Genomic DNA, 19,289 nt, shown 5'->3' with positions numbered 1-19,289 from the left:
GCTGGGACTCTGAAAACACTGTGGCTGCATGGGAAGACTCAGGATGTGCCTGGGACTTTGGGCAATCACTTTGGGAAGCTCCACATGCTCTGAGTCCCCTGATTCCCTGGTCAGGGTTATTGCTGAGGAATCCATGGTTACAACAAGTACTGCACATATCGTTTGTGCAGTTCTTGTAGCAGCGCAGACAAATATTGTACCCACTGGGACTAGAGCCCATGCACTACTCTCTTTTGTGGAGAGGAGGTGAGAGTGAAATTACATAAACAAAGCAGAACAAATTTCCCTGCTGATTTAAAAAAAGGAGATTTACCACACCCAACCTGGGTGTGACCTTGGACAATCCCTATACCTTAAACACTGATCAGAGCTCCCTGGCCACACCCATCACATGCCTCTAGGGATTCACTGAAAAAATGGACACTCCACTAAGCCACAAAGGCATAGTCCAAAGACAAAAGCCATCATGGGGTGGGGGGAGGACAGGACTCTCCACAAATGCTGAATAAAAAATGCAGCAATTCAAGTAACAAGCATAAGGAAGACAACAAAAGACAAAAGATAACACTTCAATACTAGAATATGAAGATGAAGAGACTGAAACAATGCCAGAAATGAATTCAAAAAAGTGATCATAGGATTACTTAGAAATAATCAGAAACAAATCCATGATCTAATAAAATCCATACATCATATGAAAGAAAATTTCTCTCATGAAATTGAGACCTTAAAGAGAATGAAATCCTGGAAATGAAGAAACCTTAAAATGAAATCCTGGAAATGAAGAAAAATTAAAAACAACAAACTTAAAAAATATGGTGAAGGGGGCCTGCGCTATTGTGCAGCGGGTTAAGGCCACGGCCTGCAGCATTCCATATGGGTGCTGGTTCAAGTACCAGCTGCTCCACTTCCAATCCAGCACTCTGCTGTGGCCTGGGAGAGCAGCAGAGGATGGCCCTGGTCCTTGGGGCCCTGCACCCATGTGGGAGACTCAGAGCTCAGCTCTGGTTGTTGTGGTATTTGGGGAGTGAACCAGCAGATGGAAGACCTCCCATTCTCTTTCTCTCTCTCTCTCTTTGGCTCTACCTCTCTCTGCAACTCTTTCAAATAAATAAAATCTCTCAAAAAAAATATATGGTGGAAAGCCTTAACAATAGAATTGGTGAAGCAGAACAAAGAATATCTGAGTTAGAAGACAAACCACTGGAAATTTTATAATCAGACCAAGAAGAAATCAGAAAACTAAAAAACACAATTGGATATCTATGGGATACTATCAAATGACCCAACATACAGGTCTTAGGAGATCCTGAAGGCATGGAAAGAAAATGGATAAGAAAGCCTTTTTAGTGAAATAATAACAGAAACTCCCCTAATTTGGAGGAAAAGGGACATGCAAGTGCAGGAAGCACATAGAACTCCTAATAGACATGACCAGAAAAGATCTGTACTGCAACACATTGCAAAACTCTCCACAGTAAACCATGAAGAAAAAATTCTAAAATGTACACAAAAGAAATGCCAGATTACTTTCCAAGGAACTCTAAGTAGACTCATATAGGCTTCTCATCAGAAACCCTAAAGGCTAGTAAAGATAAGATACAATCCAAGTCTTAAGAGAAAAAAACTGTCAACGTAGAATACTGTATCCTATAAAGCTCTCATTTATGAATGAAGGTAAAATAAAAACTTTCCATAACAAACAGAAATTGAGAGAATTTATCATCAATAAAAAAAAATGAAATCTGGCTATTTACAATAAAATGGATGAGACTGGAAATCATTGTTCTCAGTGAAATAATCCAGTCCCAAAGGGACAAATACCATATGTTCTCCCTGACCTGTGATAACTAATAGAGCACCTAAAAGGCAATCTGTAGAAGTGAAATCGACACTGAGAAGCAATGACTTTGAATAGCCCTTGTCTCGAATATTTAGGAATAGGTTTTTTCCCTGCTATTTGTTGATCTCTTCACTTAACACAGAGTTAATTATATGAGTATAAAGTTAACTGAAAATAGATCTTAGTAAAAAATAATAATGGGAGTGGGAGGTGGAAGAGGGGTGGGAGAGTGGGTGGGAGGGCAGGTATGGTGGAAAGAATCACTATGTTCATGAACTTTCAATTATGAAATGTATGAAGTTTGTATTCTTTAAGTAAAAGGTTTCATGGGAAAAAATCATAAATGAAAGAAATGAAATAGTTCAGAAATAAAAGGGATCATAATTAACTATTAAAATAATTATATGCCAAAAATTTGATAAGCTAGAAGAAACTGATAAACTCCTAGAGACACACAACCTAACAAGGCTGTGTTAAGAAGTAATAGAAAGCCTAAACTGACAAATTAAATCTGAGAAGACTGAACCAATAAGCAAAAACCTTCCAATAAGAAAAAGCTAAGGACTAAAAGGTTTCCAACAAATTTTCTATCAAAGAAAAACTAGTAATAATCTTTTTCAAGCTCTCCCAGAAAAACAGAATGAAAAAGAACATTCCTAAACTCGCTTTATGAGGCCACCATCACTATATTTCAAAGCCATTAAAGGGCAACACAAGAAAAGAACAATATCTCTGATGAACAACAATGTGAAAATCCTCAATAATTTATTAGCAAATGAGTTAAAGAAGATCACATATCACAATTGAATAGAACTTACCTTAGCCACTAGAATACAATAACCTAGCATATGCAAATAAATCAGTGAGATAGACTACCTTAACAGAATGTAAGGAAAAACAACACAATCATCTCAATGTAGAAAAAACATTTCACAGCATCCAACATTCATTCCATAATAAAAGAAACCTTTCAACAAAAGAGATAAAGAAGGAAGTTATCTCAACACAATGAAGGTCAATATATAAAACCCACATCTAACATCATAATCATTGAAGAAAACCTAAAAGCTTTCCCTCTAAGATCTAGAATAAGGCAAGAATGCCAATGGTCACCACTGATGTTCAGCATAGTCCTGGAAGTCTAGCAAGAATGTTCAGTGAAGAAAATCAAATAAAAAGCACCTAAATTAAAAGGGGATGGTAAAATAACCTATGTTTGTAAATGACATCATCATATACATAGAAAACCCTAAATATTTCACAAAAATATTTGGAATAAATATAAATATACTAAATCATCAGGAGACAAAACCAACATCCCAACCTGTGGTGTTTCTATGCACTAATAACAAACTATACAAAAGTAAAACTATGAGGGGGCAGTGCTGTGGCACAGCAGGTTAACGCCTTGGCCTGAAGCGCCAGCATCCCATATAGGCACCAGTTCAAGACCCAGCTGCTCCACTTCCAATCCAGCTCTATGCTATGGCCTGGGAAAGCAGTAGAAGATGGACCAAGTCCTTGGGCCCCTGCACCTGCATGGGAGACCTGGAAGAAGCTCCTGGCTCCTGGCTTCGGATCAGCGCAGCTCTGGCCATTGCAGCCAACTGGGGAGTGAACAAAAATAAATAAATAAATAAAACTAAGAAACGATTCCACTTAGAGTAGCCACAGTAACTATTTAGGAATTAACTGGTAAGATGAAAGACATGTACACTGAATGCTGTAAAACACTGACAAAAGAAGTTTTTGTTTTTGTTTTTTTTTAAGATTTTACTTATCTATTTGAAAGGCAGAGTAACAGAGAGAGAGAAGGAAAGAGAAAGAGAGAGAGAGCCAGCAAGCGAGCAATTTTCTATCTGCTGGTTCACTCCCCTAATAGCCATAACAGATGGAGCTGGGCCAGGATGAAGCCAGGAACCTACGGGATTCCAAAGACTTCAGCCATCTTCCACTGCTTTTCCAGGCACATTAGAAAGGAGTTGATTCAAAAGTGGAGGAGCTTGGACACAAACAGCACCCACATAGGATGCTTAACCCATGATGTCACAATGCCCATCCCTGAAGGAATGTCTTTAAAAAGACACAAATAAATAGAAACCCATTTCATATTTACAGATTAAAAGAACTAAGATTGTCAAAATATCCATACAACCTAAAGTGATATACAGATTCAATGCAATCCCAACCCAAATTTCAAGGGCAGTTTTTTATAGAAACAGAAAAAAACAATCTGGAAAATTCATATAGAAGCAGAAAACATCATCAATAGTCAAACCAATCTTGAGACAGAAGTGCAAAACTGGAGTGTGGGCAGCCACAGGTAGTCACTCCCTTTGTTTACACTTAAACATATGAATGGAGACTTCCCAGCACAGACAATTGGCCTAGGGAGATTCCGGGAAGAGGCAGGAAGAACCTAAACATCTCACAAGAGATAATATAGATAATCAGTCACACCTGAAACCTGCATTTATCACCTAAGTGTTTTATTGTAACCTTAAAAGCCTTTTTGATATGTAAATCTTTTGTGCTCCCTCTTGTAAACAACTGGTCATATACTACTGGATTTGTTCAATAAATGAGCCTTGATCAGGACTTGTCTTGGCTCCATTCTTTGCGTCCTTGTCCCCGCATTCCCACTCTGTTTCAGGAAACCCAGTTCATTGTGCCGCAGGTCGGCACACTGGAGGCATCACACTTTTTGATTTCAAGTTATATTAATAAACTAGTAATCAAGACAACACAGTATTAGCATAAAAATAAATACTTTGACCAACAGAAAAGAATACATTTCCCAGAAATAAACGTATATATACATTTATGGTTAAGTGATCTTCAACAAACATGCTAAGAACAAGCAATAGGAGTATGATGGCCTCTTCAACACAAGTACAAGGAAAACAGGATCTCTGCATCCAAGTCCCCTCTGTTCCACTTCCTATCCAGCTCCCTGCTAATGACCTGGGAAAACAGCAGAAGATGGTCCAACTGCTTGGGCCCCTGCACTCATGTGGGAGACCCAGAAAAAAACAACTCCTGGCTCCTCGCTTCAGCCTGGCTCAGGCCTGGCTATTGTGACCATTTGGGGAGTGAACCAGCAGATGGAAGATCTCTCTCTCTTTCTCCCATCCTCTCTCTCTCTTTTTCTCTCCCTTTGTCTCTGCCTCTCTATAACTTTATCTTTCAAATAAATAAATATCTTTAAAAGAAGATGAAGAAATTCAGTTGCTAGGCAGGCATATGAAAAAGCACTCAACAGATGTAGTCATCAGGGAAATGCAAATCAAAGCCACAATAAGATGTGACCTCACACCTGTTAGGATAGTGGGTATTGAGAAGACAAAAAATTAGTCTCGATGGGCACATAGGAAAAATGAAGTCCTTCTATTCAAAAGACCTTTCTCATATGAAGAATTCACAAATACTACTATCCCTTCATTGCCTCTCGTTGTTCTCACAGCAGCTTTTCACTGCACAATGTCATTAAAGCTATTGAGGCAGAGGTCACTAAATCCATTTGATTGCTTTTAGTTCTCAGTTAATAACTCTGTAGATTTTGACATTAAATTATTCCATTCTTAAAAGTCTTTCAATTTTTGTCATACCTGATACTATTCTTATTCCTACCCAGCTTCCTGACCATTTTTTGCCAATCTCATTTGCCATCCCCTCCATTTCCCCTTTTATAACTTAGTTTTAAGCGAATTTCAGTTAAAGAAATAGGATGCATCTTATGGCCCCATTTATGATCTATTATGTATATAATTATAGACATATTCAGAATTTATATATCTAAGTTGTGTTTATAAGTCATATATATACAAATATATATACATATACATGTATATACATACATATATATATATATATGTGGTTTCCCAAAAAGTTCTCTGAAAGTGCAATTATGAAAAAATGGTGTTTAAATTTCAAAATCTTTTGCACCTAAGTAAACTTATCTTTGATTTCCATTTTCCACAAACTTTAGGAAAAAGTTTATTTATTTTCATCTACTTGAAAGGCTGAGCAACAGAGACAGAGAGACAGACAGAGAAACAGAGAGAGAAAGAATATTCCACCTACCACTTCACTTCTGAAATGTCCACTACAGCTAGGGCCGGCTAAAGCCAGGAGCTAGGAACTCCATCCACTGTCCCACACGGGTGGCAGGGACCCAAATACTTGATCCATCATCTACTGCCTCCCAGGACACATTACAGGAAGGTGGGTCAGAAACAGGGCAGCCAGGACTCAAACTGGCACTGCAATATGGGATGCAGGCATTCCAAGAGAAAGCTTAACCTACTGCACCACAATGTCTGTCTCTTCCAGATTTTTTGAAATCTCTTCATATACCAAAATGTTAGTAAGCAGTGGAGATAATATTGGTAAATTTCATTTTTATTATTTTCTATAATTTCTAAATACTTTTGAAATTATCATATATAACTTTTAAAATCAGATTATCAATATTAAATTCACTATTTATGCTTACATGCTCTGTAGTGATACTTACATGTTTTGATCCAAATTGTTCTTTCAAGATCAGATTTTGGATCCAGCATTGTGGCATAGCAGGTAAAGCCATCATACATATCAAAAAAATTCAAATTCTGGTTGTTCCACTTCCAATACAGCTCCCTGCTAATGCCCTGGCTAAAATATTTGATGACTGGCACTCACATGGGAGACACAGAAGAAGCTCCTGGCTCCTAGCTCCTGGCTCCTGGCTTTGGCCTGGCCCTGTGCAGGCTATTGTAGCCATCTGGGTAGATTCTCTCTCTCTCTCTCTCTCTCTCTCTCTCTCTCTCTCTCTCACACACACACACACACACACATGCTTTCAAAATAAATAAATCTGTTTTTAAAAGACCAGATCTTTTTACTACATTCCATATCTGAATGTCCCATAGTCATTCCTCACCCTCATCCTTCATTTGTGCCTCCACAATCACCAAAGCATACTTTTCCTTGAGTAAGTGCTTTTTATAGCTATGTAGTTACACATTCCTAATTCCCCAAATGGATAATTCCATGAAATATTCATGTTCCTATTCATAGTGCCTATCATACATAGTGCCTTTGTATTAACTGAGTAAATAAGCTAAGAGGATTGTTTTTGTACCTTATGGTTTAGGGAATTATTGAAGTTTTTAAGTTAGAGAGTAACATATTTGGATTTGTAATTAAAGATTATCTGGATGTACAATCATACATTGCTTAGCAATAGGGATATGTTGAGAACTGTGTCATTAGCTGATCTTGTCATTGTGCAAACACCATAAAGTACACTCACATAAACCTGGACAGTGTAGGTCAATCAAGTAGGGTAGGCTCTTGATTCAACCAAGAAATGCAATAAACATGACATGCATAAGATTACTGTTGATATAGCATAACATACTGTTTTACAGCGACCTTTTATTTTTTAAGTAGAATGCCTACAATATAAAATACTGATCAAAAGTATAGTATACTTTTTTATACATAAACTAATAGTAGTTAATTGTTATCAATTATTATATACTATATGTAATGTTATATACTATCTTTTTTTGCAATTGGTACTGCAGATTTGTTTACACCAGCATTACCACAGACACATGAGTAATGTACTGTTTCATGACTTTATGATGACTATGACTTCACTAGGAGATGAGAATTTTTCAGCTCCATTATAACCTGATGAGACCACTGTTGCGTATGTGATCTGTCATGTAGTGAAACATGACATGGGGACATACCTATGAAAAATGAATAGGAAGCGAAGTTTGGAAGGTAAGAATAAGCATAAAATGTGACAAAAACTCTAGGCACCGATGACAGAACCTTTCTAATGAAGTCATACCTCCAGGGAACAATAAATCTAAACAAAATTCCTTGGCATTCCTTATACATTATTTGGTATAATGACTGAAGGTGTTTGATTATTCTATGATAAATCTTTGCTGCCATCTGGTGGAAAAATTTAATATTTCTATTTTATATCAATGTTTAAGTTGAGAGATTTACTGAATCTATCTTTATCTATAGTTGTTACTCATTATCTGCAAAAAAACTTCAATTTAACCCTTAAACACCCAAAACACCTAGAAAATTCTTTCTGCTACTTTCATGAAATTTACTTTTTAATCTGCATGAGCTTTTCATGTATCACTTGGGGTCTAACACTCTTTTCTTATTTGTAATATAAATATAGCTAATTTCTTTATTTTCATTTGTTTCTGTTCAACTTTTTTTCCAAATTTCTACAAGCTAAAGTTCAGTAATAGTTAATGTATTTATTGAATTATTTTCTTATTAAGTAGAAATAAATTCATTTATTCAACATTTAATTACTATCTATCTCATGTCAGCCATTGCTCTAAGCAGTTAGAATAATACAATAGTAGTAGTGGGAAAAGAAACAAAAACCCATGATTCCAGAAGCTTACTCTTCAGTCAGATAAATAAAGTAGATTTCTATGTCCTGATGTTCTTTGAAAACTTATTTCCTGTTATAACAAATTGCAATTTTCCTAGTTTGGAAGGATATTAGATACAGAAGGAACTATCTCTAAACTAGGCTTATTCTTTGAGAAAATATAGTTTAGAATACTCCACAATAGTTGCATGCATAAAAAATTTTGTAGAAACTTCAAATCTTAGTAACTGTTTTTATTGACAGGCTTATAAAAACTGTAGAACTAATAAATGAGTAAGCAATGAATTAAATAATTTGGATAGTTTCTTCCAATCTGAGCAAAACAAGTTTTTAGTACCCATGTACAACATATAAAGAGCTAAAGTTTATCAAAAGCTGAAATGGTTTAGAAAAACTGGCATTTTCAAGAATAACAGAATGTCATTTTGGGGAATTGCTAGCCACTATTGCTCAAGGAAGTCATTTCCCATTATCAACAATACCTTCAAACATTCTGGCTGTATAACTGCCTTTTTTTCTTTTTTAGTATACCTTTTAGTCCATAAAATTCTGAGATATAATGAATTTCAATTTGTGACCTTCAATGATTTTTTAAAAAGGATATTAATTAAGAATGCACATATTTCAATATATTTTGTTTCAGTTTGGAAGAAGGGGAAAAACTGAATCCTAAGTATGACATTGAACTAGTTACTGCGGTGTTTACCTATGGCCCCATCCCTTTAAGAAGTCCTGTAAAAACAGTCTCAGGTGTATTGTTCACATGAGACACAGAATTAAGAAACACAAGTTCCCATCCCTAAGTTGGTCAAACATTGCACCAGTTGTGTTTATACTGCAAGTTTGGTAATGATCCAAAAGCCTAACTAAATTCTATCAGACATTAAAAAAAGAGAGAGATTTAATTATTTTAAAAGCTAGGGAGGGGCTGGCACCACAGCTCAATAGGCTAATCCTCCGCCTGCGGTGCCGGCACCCCGGGTTCTAGTCCCGGTCGGGGCACCGGATTCTGTCCCCGTTGCCCCTCTTCCAGGCCAGCTCTCTGCTGTGGCCCAACTCCTGGTCCCGCATGGGAGACCAGGAGAAGCACCTGGCCCCTGGCTTCGGATCAGTGCAGTACACCGGCCGCAGCGGCCATTGGAGGGTGAACCAACGCTAAAGGAAGACCTTTCTCTCTGTCTCTCTTTTACTGTCCACTCTGCCTGTCCAAAAAAAAAAAAAAAAAGCTAGGGAGGGAAGGAAGTGGAGGAAAGGGAGGAGGGGGGCAGAGAGAGAGAGAGAGAGAGATCAATCTGGTTGGCTACAACAGCCTATTCTGGGCCAGAATGAAGCCAGGAACTCCATCCTAGTCTCCCATGTGGGTGGCAAAACCTCCAGTACTTAGGTCATCATCTGCTGCTTCTCAGGCATATTAGCAGGGAGCTGGGTAGGAAGCAAAGTTGACAGGATTCAAACCAGTCTTTGATAAGGGATATGGGTAACCCAAGCATAGGCTTAACCGAATGTACCACAGCATGTTTTATATATTGGTACTGGAGAAAGGAACATAATGCAGATGAAATGTTGTCAGGTAAACTCCACAATAATTGGAGGAAAACAGTGGGCCAAGAGAACGTGTGGTGGGACTTAAAATGTTTATGATTCTTAATTATTTTGTGAAGCTATTAAAACTAATAATAACCCTATCTTGGGAAATGAAAAAATAAAGACAAATATAATTTTTATCATAAGAAAACATTTTATAATTTTGATGCAAGAACTTAATAAATTATTTTCACCAGCATTGCCATCCATAGAGGACATTCAAATATGGGTAACATGAGGAAAGTTATATTCTTTCAAATAGCTGTGTGTGTGTGCGCGTGCGCTTCTGTTAATGTAGATACACATGAATGTGCAGAAGAGTAAAAGCATAAATGTGCAGGCATTTGGCCTAGTAGTTAAGGTGCTCATTAAAATGCCCGCATGTCAAATCAGAATGCCTGGGTTACATTCCTGGCTCTGGCTTCTATTAATGCAGACCCAGGGAGGCGGCAGTGATGGTTCAAGTAATTGGGTTCCCACAAACCATGTAAGGACTTAAATTGAGTTCCTGGCTCCTGACTTCAACCCGGCCATCCCAGCCATTTTGAACATTTGAGGAGTGAACCCAGCAGATGAGAGTTCTGTTTCTCTGCTTCTCAAATTAAAAAAAAAAAATTAATTAAACATAAATGAAAAGTTTTAATTAAAAATTAACTTACTTACATTTTTAAATATATATATTGCTGGAATGTTTTATGGGGTACCATGCAATTTTCAACACATATATACAATATAAACTTAGCAAATCAGGCAATTGGCACTTACATTTCCTCACTTTTTTTCTTATGTTTGTAGCCTACCACCCCCTCTTTCAGTTCTTCACACTACATAAAATACAGAAAATGTAGTATTTGTCGCTCTGTATGTGTCTTATTTCACTTAGCAAAATGACCTCCAATTCTACCCCTTTTGCAACAAATGCCAAGATTTAATTCTTTATTAGACTGAATTATGCTCTGCTCTGTATACATAAACTTGAATTATTTACTCATCCATCAATGAACACCTAAATTGATTCCATACCTTGACTGTTGTGAATAGTGCTGCAATGAACATGGTAGTGCAGATACCACTTTAATATTATTATTTCATTTTCTTCATATATATATATATATATACACACACCCATATTCAGGATAGCTGTGACATATGAAAGTTCTATTTTTAGCTTTTTTGTGGAAAATCCATACTGTTCCCCAAACTGGATTCAATAATTTGCATTCTCACCAACAGTGTATAAGGACTCTCTTTTCTCCACATCCCAGCCATCACTTGTTATTTCTTGCCTTTATGATAATAGCCATCCTAATTTGAATGGTACTTTACTGGGATTTTTATTTGCATTCCCCAGATCACTAGTGATACTGAGCATTTACCCTTATACTTTTTGATCATCTGTATTTCATCTCGTGGGAAATGTATATCCAGATTCTTTGTCTATTTATGAAATGGATTGTTGGGAGGTTTGTTGTTTGAATTCCTGAAATATTCTAGCTATTAGTACTTTAGCATATGAATAATTTGCAAATACCTTCTCCAATTCTGTCAGTTGTCTCTTCACTCTTGATGGTTTCCTTTGTTGTTCAGAAACCTGTTAGTTTGCTGTAATCTCATTTGTCCGTTTTTGGTTTTTGGCCTGTGTTTTCTGGAGTGTTATTTTAAAAATTTTCCTGAAATGTTTCCATTACATTTTCTTTCAGCTCTTTCAAAGTTTCAGGTCTTACATTTACATCTCTGATCCATTTTTGAGTTTTGTGTAGAATGAAGAGGTGCATGCAGATAACTAGTTTTCCCTATATCACTTATTTAAGAGGCTGTCTATCAGGACCGGCCACCGATTAAACCAACACTCCTTGCCAGAGTGCAGCCCCCAGCACCAGGTTACACTGCTTTTAATAGTATTCTGTCCACTAGAGCTTATAATTTCAAACCAGACCCTGGTAATCAGTGAACAATAAAGAGGAAAACCAGAATATGGTTGTAAGATAACAGTTAACAACAACAAACCCAATAACAGATCCAAGATAAGGTTGTAAGATAACAGTGAAGCACACATTTCTGTTAACCTAGTTCCTGGGAATTTGGGCCCACATAGTTTCACAAGATACACCCTTAGATGTTAGCAAGCAAAGTTAATATGTACAGAACCAAGAGATCTGCAATTAGCTTTTAGCCACACTCACTCCATTTTGATTCTGATTCTACAGTATCCTGCAACTTTACTGAAATTACTTATTAGTTCTATAGATTCCTAATGGAGTCTTTAGTTTCTCTACAAATGATCACATTGTCTTTAAGGGATGCTTTGACTTCTTCCTTCCCTATTTTTATGTATTTTTATTTACTTCTGTTACCTAAAGTAGCTGGTTAAAACTTCTAGTACTGTGTTGAATAAGAATAGTGAGAACAGATATCCTTATCTAGTTCTAAATCTTAATGGGAATGCTTTTGCTTTTCCCCATTCAATATGATATTGATTTGGGGAATTATTAATATTAGTGTCATATTGGTATTCAGTATTATATTGGCTGTGGGTTTATCATACATATCCTTTGGTATATTGAAGTATGCCTCATATACAGCTGGGTTGTTCAGAGAATTTTCATAAATGAATGTTAAATTCTATCAAACAATTTTTCTGCATCTCTTGACACAATCTGTTGATATGATGTATCAGTGCAGGAGTGTTCCATTTGGGTGGCAGGAATCTATCACCATTGCTTCCCAGGGTGTTCATGAGCAGAAAGTTGGAATTGGAAGCAGAGCCAGGAGTTGAAAGCAGGCATGTGACTCAGGTGACTCCATGTCTTAACTGCTACATCAAACAACCACCCCAATATTCTTTTCTTTAAAGTCTGTTACTAAAGCAGTGTTGTGGTATTCTTGGGGCTGGCATATTGACCAGCTTTTTCTGACTTCCAGTGTCCCTGTGTTGATATTTGCATTTCTTGAAGATCAGTTGTCTCTATAACTTTTAAAGAATTACTTTTGTGATGAAAGCCTTTTCCTAAATATGTCTTTTTTGGAAGTTAGTTTGGTATACTACTTCATCTTTAGCCCCTGTGAGCACTGTGGGGTAATCTCCCACAACCTTCCTGCTCTGTAATCAATGTCAGAGGCAGCAAGTTATATGGCACTCCTCTCAGCTTCAGGAGGGATGCACAGATCTCAGTGGAAGCCTGTGTGGTGGGGCCTTGGGCAAGTGTGTCAGCCCTCCGTTCTCAGTGACTGATGCCATATGAGTACTTGTTCAGAGTTCCAGAGAAGGTTGCATGGATCCCTGCAGGGCAGGGGAATAGCCAGGGCTGAGGATGGAGCTCATCTATATTATTTGGGATTACGTAGGTCCCTATAACTACAACTAGCTATAGAGAAGAATATGGGAATAGGGCAAGTTAAAATGTGAAACAGTTAGTTGTTCTTACCACCATTTAGCTCTTGTTGAGTACCTTCCTTATTGTAAGTATAGGATTGGAGATTTTAATATTATAAATCATCATCAGGTCCCATCACTGCCAGTCCTGTTTCTGGGCCTCCTATCTTCATATTGCTTGGAACACTGCTTGCAGTCAGGGGTTTTCCATTCTATAAGAAGGAGCCAGATGGTCAGCGCCGTGGCTCACTTGGCTAATCCTCTGCCTGCAGCACCAGCACCCCAGGTTCTAGTCCTGGTTGGGGCACTGGGTACTGGTCCCGGCTGCTTCTCTTCCAGTCCAGCTCTCTGCTGTGGCCTGGGAGGGCAGTGGAGAATGGCCCAGGTGCTTGGGTCCCTGCACCCACATGGAAGACCGGGAGGAAGCACCCGGCTCCTGGCTTCAGATCAGCGTAGCACTGGCCATGGTGGCCCCTGGGGGAGTGAACCAATGGAAGGAAGACCTTTGCCTCTATAACTCTACATGTCAAATAAAATTAAAAAAAAAAATTGTTATTGCTTTAATTGCAATAAATTCTTTAAAAAAAGAGCCAGAATCAGCCTGACAATGGAGCCTACAGCAGCTAAGTGCGTGGGAGGGGGAGGAGACAAGTTTATGAAGGTGCCTTTATATACTTGTATGTATTCACCTGTGTGAACACAAGGAAATTGTTAGGTTTACAGATCCTAGTTTAGGGGCAGGCTAGGATGGGGGGTGGAAAGAAAAATCCCATCTCTTCTCACTTCAGCCTCACCCTATTCCCATAAGTGTATGGTACGGAAGAAGCCCATCCCCAGGTCCCAGCCTTTAGGATTGGAGTCATTTTCAACCTAGTGGAGTTACAGATACATTGTGTGAGTACACTAGTTCTGTTTTCTTCTTAAAGTCTTGGAAAACTATGAGACAAGAAGCAAAGCAAGACAGTTATCCATTAGAACATGAAGCTGCAGCCATTGCTGATGGTGGTGATCTTAGCTTTATGCTCCTATTGTAGACCTGCAGAACCTGCAGTAGCCTTGCCTCATGCAGGCCATGGAACTCATCTGTTATGTCTTATTCACTGTTCAATTAATACAGGATGAACATGCAGTTGTCTTGGCCATTCCTGGAAACCCAGTGAGAGATGGCTTTCCCCATTCTTCTGGCCTGTGCCACACAATCAGGAAACTATACTTACTCTCACACTACTACTTGAAGTCCTTTTCTTTCTGAGTTCCTCTAAGACAACCTGGATTCCATCGAGAGCTTCTAATGCAACATGACATTGTTGAAAACTGAGGTCTCCTAGGTTTCTATCACCTGTCATTTTACAATAAGAACAGCACGGTGGCCAACTCCTTCTGCCAAAGTTTCCATTCAGAGGGAAAGAAGAAATACTGCCAAGATCACTTGAAACTCTTTACTATCAAAATAGCCCAGGAAACCTCAGTTTTGAGTAACTGTAATCCTTTCATTAATTTCTATAATTCTGGAAAACTGACAGGTTTCACCTGTTTTTATGAATGCATTCACTGTTTTTGGAGGTCCTTACTTTACCATTCTGGAATTCCTGTGTCCTTTTTGTGGCTTTTATATCTTAGAATTCTCTCTTGTAATTGGGGCAGATTTATGCTGTCATTTCCTTCCTGTAATTTACTGCCTCCAAGAAGGTTTAATAACAAAGAAATACACTGAATACTTTTCAAAATGTTACAGGTAATAACTAGTAGAATTAAAATTATATCCATAGCAAAATCCTTTGTTAGTCCTAAATTGACCGCAGGATAAAGGACTTTCAGGCTGTCTATATGATGTAAATATCTGGTTACCTCTCCGGCTTCATCTGGCTCCTTGTTTATGAGCCCTAGTATATTTCAATAACTTTTTAGTTCTTCCAATGTTACAACATCTTCCATCTCACGACTTTGGTGTAGACTATTATCTATGCCTGTACCCCACCCCAGATCAGGTAAATTTCCATTCCCACTAACAGCATAACGTATTTTCCATGTGTACTTACAGCAATATATTTGAGAATAAATTTATATTTGCAGGTATTTGATTCATGTCTATCTTTCTTGTGAAATTCAAACACAATGAGGACAGACAGGTGAACTATTACTTTGGTTCCCTGCACCTAGTGTAGTACCAACACATAGTAACTATTTAATACTGACTGAAACAAATTAAAACTAAGATACACATTTTGGAAATCATAGTGAAAATAAAAAAAAACATATTTAGCAAACAAAATGAAAATAAGAAAGTAGACTTAACTGTAGACAGAAAAGCACAATACAAGTGACATAACAAAATAGGACTAACATAAACAAATAAAGATTTGGAAGGCAGTGTGACAAAGGAGAGAGAAGAAAAAGATAGCTTCCATACTCGCATACTGGTTTATTCCTCAAATAACCTCAACAGTCTAGACTGAGTCAGGCCAGCCAAGAAGTAGGAAATCCAACTGAGTTTCCCAGGGGCTGACAAGAATCCAAGCATTAGCAGGAAGCAATACTGGAAGTAGAGGTAGGACTTGATTCCAGGCACTCTGATATGGGATCTGGGCATCGCAAGTGCTGTCTTTAACTGCTGAGTCACAGTACTCATTCCAAGATTAGACTCATGATTATTTTTATTATTAAACATTTATGGACTTATTACTCAGTGTTTACACTACACTAAAGGGACTGCATGTGTTATTTAATCCTCAAGACATCTTATCAATGTTTTATAGATGAGAAATGAGATTATCAGATGTTAAGTAACTTACAAAGTCATTAGTAAATTCTGGAACACTTTAGGGGCCTGAATAATCACTAATCAGAAAAAGATTTGGTTTCTCTGCAAAATAAAAGTCTTAGCTATGAGTCGAAAAGAAAAGAAAAGAAAAGAAGAAAAGGAAAGAAGCAATCTATTTTCTGATTGCCATGTAAATGCCCCCCAAAAATGACACAAGTTAAACATAAACAGATGGGGTTAGTTTTATTAGGCAAACCAAAGAAAAACTTAACAAAACTTAAAACACTAACATCAAATATATTTCAAGACAAAAGACACTAAAAGATACAAAGAAAGTTTCTGTAAATCAACATGGCTTAAAACACAATTGTAATAGCTGAATTTATCACATCTCTCTTTACACAGATCAAATAAAGGTTGCTTTTTGTTCCTTTTTATAACACATACAATGTGAATACTTACTATATTTTTCAGAAACATCTAAGTGTATACAGCAAGAAGAAAAATCTTAAATTTAATTAATTTATTTATTTGAAAGAGTTACACAGAGAGAGAAGTAGAGGCAGAGAGAGGTCATCCATCCATTGGTTCACTACTCTATTCACTGCAACGGCCAGAGTTGCGCCAGTCTGAAGCCAGGAGTAACGAGCTTCTTCTGGATCTTCCCATGCGGGTGCAGGGCCCCAAGAACTTGGGCCATCTTCTACTGCTTTCCCAGGCCATGGCAAAGAGCTGGATTGAAAATGGAGCAGCCAGCACTCTAACCGGTGCCCATATGGGATGCTGGCACTGCAGGCAGCGGCTTTACCAGCTATGCCACAGCGCCAGCCCCCCCAAAAATCTTAACTTTACTCCTTGAAGCCTTTCCTTGTCTCCAACCACTGTTATTAAGGATTAGTTCTCTTCAAACATTATTCTACATAGTTATACAGATAGATCAGCATACCACATTCGTAATTATTGCTGTTCAAGATACTGAAGCTTAATTGAACTTTTTCCATTTTCCCATAATATACATCTCTTTCCACTTCCATCAACCTTAATCCAGTAGAATTGAACAATATTCCTTATGAAGACTTATTAAAATTCATTCACTAAATTACAAAAAATACTGAACTGAACCAATACTAGTTGGTAGACTACTTCTGCCCATTAAGGTAGGTACTAACAAGTTGTGACTGTTAAGCAAATGAAATGTAGCTAGGCTAAGCTAAGAAATGCTGTAAGTGTAAAATACATGCCATATTTTGGACATATTGCTTAAAAAATAAAAATCTAAATATCTCAAATTTTTAGACTGACAATATGCTGAAATTATAACAATTTAGATATAATGGAATAAAGTATATTAATAGTTAATAGTATCAATTTTTACTTTTTTAGAAGTGATTATTAGAAAATTTTAGTTATCTATGTCCTCGTATTTCTGGCCATTATACTGCTAGTGAACAGTGCTGTTCTAGTCCCTCCTTTAAGGGGGTGACAAATGTTCTAGTGAATAAAAACAATGAACACAAAACCACACACACACTAATGTATGTTATCTAGTACATCTACTTAGAAGCGGAAAAACAGCATAAAGAATCACTCTAGAGTGAACATCCCTGTGATGGAAACCTTGTTTATAAAATACTACAAAATTTAAATAAGACTGAATTCACTTCTATAAACACAATTTTGTGCCTTATCAAAATTATTTTTTTAAATGGCTTCTTATTATGTTATTTCTAGTCAGAAAGAGACAGACACACAGAGATGTCCCATCTGCTAGTTCCCTCACCAAATGCCCACAAGAGCCAGGGAGGGACCAAGCTGAATCTTGCAGGTGGGAACTTAATCCAGGTATCCCACATGGGCAGCACGGACCAACTACCTTAGTCATCACCTGCTGATATCTAGAGTGCATATAAGCAGGAAGCTGGAATCAGTATCCGGAGGCAGGACTCAAATCCAGGCACTTAGATATGATATGCTGGCATCCTTGGCAGCATCTTAAATGCTAAACCTAATGCTCACCCCCTGTACTTTAAGAAATATTTTTAAATGCTTAAAGTAATGAAAGTATTACAATAAATACCCACTTTCCACCAAGGATTGATAATTGCCTTATTTAATGCATTCTAACTCTGGTTAATCACAAATAATCAAAACACCTTTTGATATGTATAGAGCCAGGACAGGAAGGAAGCTGTAAAGTTTATATACATTACTTATACAACTACTAGAAAGTTTCTCAAATATTTGGTGGTAGTTAGCATCACAGTGTGGGAATGGAGAGAAAAGTGAAGTTGGAAATGGAATGCACTGATCCTTTCCTTTTTTTTTTTTTAATTACAGCAATGACTTATTTTTGTTGCTTATTAAAATATCCAGAAAAGAACCAAAAAATTGCAAATATATTGTGACTCCATTTTTTTCTTTTCTGGAATTACTGTTGATTTTTTAAAAAATGTTTATTCATTGTGTTTATTTGAAAGACAGAACACGGTGAGCCAGAGTGAGCACAAGAGACATCTTCCATCTACTGGTTCAGTCTCAAAATGCCCACAACAGCCTGGATTAGGCCAGGACGAAGCCAGTAGCTAAGGACTCCACCTGGGTCTAACACGTTGGTGGCACTGATTCAGATCCATCATCTGCCACCATTCAGGTGCATTAGCAGGAAACTGCATGACAAGGAAGTGCTCTGGCGCTCCTGCTTGTGATGCAGGCACCCGATGAGAGTGCCAGTTCAAGTTCCAGCTCTTCCACTTTCATCCAGCTCCCTGCTGGACTTGGGCCCCTGCCACCCAAGTGGGAAATGCGGATAGAGTTCCACGCTTTGTGCGGCTTCCACTTGGCCCGGCCCCAGAGGGTGCAGCCTTTTGAGGGAGTCACCAGCAAACGCTAGATCTAGTCTCTAGTCCTCCCATTTGGAAAACAAGAGTACACAAGCTGGCCCTAGTGTTGCCTCACTGAAAGAAATTTTACCAGACGGCCCAGGATTAGAGAACTGAGTATGAACAACTTGGTTCATAAGTTAATAAGAAATAACTCCTAGACCCGGGTTTTAGAGAAACTGTCCTTTCTAGAACCACAGTTAATCTAAAATTTTCTTTGTCCGGTTTTCAAGCACCTTAAATTTTCATAGTAGTGTTCTACGCGTTTAATGTGATTCGACCACAACTGTTCGGTTATTAAAAAATGCTCCCTAAGTGTCCACTTCACCCTTGCCCCTGTCATCGGGACACTGGAAACACAGCCCCCCCCCCCCGACCCCACCCCCGCAACAACACACACAAGGGGAAGATTCGGCCACTCTCCT

The 19,289-nt window shown here is 37.8% G+C and overlaps 1 protein-coding gene across 5 annotated transcripts in view; it reads right to left on the bottom strand.

Moving 5' to 3' along the window:
* Positions 1 to 19,289, bottom strand: part of NAALAD2 (N-acetylated alpha-linked acidic dipeptidase 2) — a 113,951-nt gene that overhangs the window by 22,194 nt on the left and 72,468 nt on the right. The window lies entirely within an intron of this gene.

This window comes from Oryctolagus cuniculus, chromosome 1 (assembly GCF_964237555.1).
Source record: "Oryctolagus cuniculus chromosome 1, mOryCun1.1, whole genome shotgun sequence".
NCBI classification, from domain to species: Eukaryota; Metazoa; Chordata; class Mammalia; order Lagomorpha; family Leporidae; genus Oryctolagus; species Oryctolagus cuniculus.
Note: the sequence above shows the minus strand (reverse complement) of the source record. Positions and strands in the feature narration are given on the sequence as shown.